Raw genomic sequence first — 2,698 nt, 5'->3', positions numbered from 1 at the left:
ATGGGGCCACTGAGGCTTACACCAAGATTCCAGAAAGCTCTAAGTAGGGCAGTGTCAGATTGGATTACCCCTGAGGAAGCTGTGCTGAGTCATTTTGTGAAGTTGTGGAGAAGGCTGAGTCGCAATGGAGAGCCCACTGTTTTGTAGATGGGCTGTCCACAAAAGGAGGCAGGCCTGGGGTGGAGCTGTCAAAAGATGTTCTGTGTACTGCAGATGACAGAGCTGGAGAGGTGAACCAACCCGCCCCAGGTGGCAGGCAGAGCTGTAGGCTTTGGTGTTTGCCTTGGTGGTTTTTTTTTTTCCCTTCGGTCTTGCTTTGGTAAAACTTTCCTGGCCATGCCCATTCAGCTCTTTTGGAATGAGGGTGTTTATTCCATTCTGTGGTTTACTAGAAGTGTGTGACTTTGTATGTGTTTCCTTTACAGAAGCTGACTGTTAAGCAATTGCCTTGAGTCTCAGAAGAGACTTTGGGATTTTTTTTAATTATGTAGGAACTGTTAAGATTTTAGGCACCAGGACTGGGAAGGTTGCTCAGTGGTTAGGACCACTGACTACTCCTCCAGAGGACCCAGGTTCCATTCCCAGCACCCACAGAGTGGCTCTCACCCATCTGTAAATCCTACCCCAGGGGCTCCAAATCCTTCTTCTAGCCTCTGTGTGCATCAGGGGCACATGGTGCACAGGCACACATCCAGACACATGAAATACAATGAAAAAAAAAAGATTCGGGGTGCCTTACAAATGAACTAAATGCATTTTGTGTAATGAAATGGCCATAAGCCTTTGAGGATCATGATGGAATATTCTAGTAACATTTTTAGCTGTTAAATTCACAAGAAGACTTTTAAAAGATGGTTAACCCTGTCAGCCTGACTGGATTTGGATATGTCTTTAACAGTGTTTCCAGAGAGGCCTATGTCATTTCCTTGTGGGATGTGTGTGTGTGTGTGGTGTGTGTGTGTGTGTGTGTGTGTGTGTGTGTGTGTGTGTGTGTAGGGGGTGCACATGAAGTCAACATCAGCTGTCTTCCTCTATTGTATTCCACCTTATTCATTTAGTTTGTTTGTTTTTGAGACAGGCTGGCCTGGACTCCCTGCACAGACAAGGCTGGCCTGGAACTCCAGAGATCCCCTACCTCTGTGGGTAGGAAGCTGGGGTTGAAGACATGGACCATTATGCCTGGCAACTAATTAATGAGAAAGAACCTTTCACCGAACCCAGGGCTCACCATTGTAGCTAAAGTGACTGGCCAGGGAGCGAGCTCTGGGGATCATCCTATCCCTGAGCCTCCCACCCCACCCCACCAGTACCGGGCTCTAAGCAAGTCAGTCACGTCACACCTAGCCTTTTACATGGGTGCAGAGGACCAAACTCAGGTCCCCTTGGTGTACAGCAAGCACCTTACCCTCTGAATGTCTCCCAGACCCCCAGAAAGGTTTGAAGAGAGAGGACTCAGCCTGATGGGGGAGACCGCTTCCCAGGGGTGGGGTCCTGGACAGAGGAAGAGGGAAACAGGAAGCTGGGAAGCGCCAGCTTCCCTTCATTTCCTGGCTGTAGACACGTCTTCCTAAGGTTTCCAGGCTGGCCTTGAACTGGATTGAGATCCTTCCGGAAGCCTCAACCTCTGCAGTACATAGGACTGCCGGGACATAGCACCAAGCCTGCCTTAGTCCTGATAATTTAGGCACGTAATAGAGATTTGGAAGGGACAGAGCACAGTGAAAACAATCTAATCAACTCCTCCACACTGGACAGGGCATTTGCCCACAAACGTTTCTTTCTTTTCCTCTTTAATCTATGTATATACACAGGATATATATGGGGGCGGTGCCCACAGGTGCGGGGGTGAGGTGGGGTGGGGGAGCTGTCCAGGAAAAGGCATCAGGCATACCCTGGAGCTGGAATCAGAGCTGGGTTAGCTGCTGGGATCTGAACTCCAATCTTCAAGAGCAGCAAGAGTAGCCATCTCTCTGGCTCCCCTTTCTTGTCATTCCCACCATGATTGGTGAGGGGCCCTGTTGCCCACCTTCTTCGAGAGGAACTCGGGTTTTTGGATTTTAAACTGTTTGTTATAGCCTGGCAGTACTGGCGCGCACCTTTAATCCCAGCGCTCAGGAGGCTTAAAGCATGTCTCAAAATAGACAAACAAACAGACAAATAAACCCCAACTGTCTGTTCTCTTGATTTTTTAAAAATTTTTTGAGACAGAATCTCACTGTGTGGCCCAGGCTGACCTCAAACTTGTGGCAATCCTCCTGCCTCAGCCTCTCAAGTGCTGGATGACAGACATGACCCATCATGCCCAACTTTTTCCCTTATTTATTTATTTATTTATTTATTTCTCTGTGTAGCCCTGGCTATCCTGAAAGTCTCTCTGTAGACCAGGCTGGCCTCGAACTCACAGAGATCCTCCTGCCCCTGCCTCCCAAGTACTGGGTTAAAGGCATGAGCCACCATGCCCAACCCAACTTAAATTTTTCAATTACAAAATTAAGCACCTATTAATGAAAAAAGATAAAATGAGAATAAAAAAAAAGAAAGGAAGGAAAGGTCCGGAATGGTGACGCCGCAAAGCCTGGAATGGTGGCACATTCCTTAATCCCAGCACTCAGAAGACAGAGGCAGGTGGATGTCTATGACTTTCAGGCCAGCCTGGTCTAGTAGCGAGTTCCAGAGTAGCAAGCTACACAGTGAGACT

The sequence above is a fragment of the Peromyscus leucopus genome, chromosome 20, assembly GCF_004664715.2.
Source record: "Peromyscus leucopus breed LL Stock chromosome 20, UCI_PerLeu_2.1, whole genome shotgun sequence".
NCBI classification, from domain to species: Eukaryota; Metazoa; Chordata; class Mammalia; order Rodentia; family Cricetidae; genus Peromyscus; species Peromyscus leucopus.
The sequence above is the reverse complement of the archived record's forward strand: the minus strand, read 5'-3'. Positions refer to the sequence as shown.